Source organism: Anguilla anguilla, chromosome 15 (genome assembly GCF_013347855.1).
Source record: "Anguilla anguilla isolate fAngAng1 chromosome 15, fAngAng1.pri, whole genome shotgun sequence".
Lineage (NCBI taxonomy): Eukaryota > Metazoa > Chordata > Actinopteri > Anguilliformes > Anguillidae > Anguilla > Anguilla anguilla.
In genome coordinates, this window is record NC_049215.1 from 12,170,027 (window position 1) to 12,170,326 (window position 300).

A 300-nucleotide genomic window follows, 5' to 3' on the forward strand; every position below is an offset into this window, starting at 1 on the left:
GAGAGAGAAAGAAAGAGCGCTGTCCCTGGAGAATAGGATGTACACAGCTGCACCCCCTCCCGTCTGATCAAAGGCAGGGGCTCTTCCTCCAGTGAGGTCTGGAGCTGAGGAATCGCCTCTGCGCAGGGGGGTGGGTGTGGGGGGGTTTGAACAATGCAGACTGTCACACAAGAGCTGGGAGAACCGCTCCGTGCCATCACACTGGCTTTGCTTCCCTCCCTTTGCTCTCCTCTTTACTCCTCCCCTCCTTTCTCCTCCACTCCCCTCCCCTCCTGTCTCCTCCTCTCCTTCCCTCCTTTC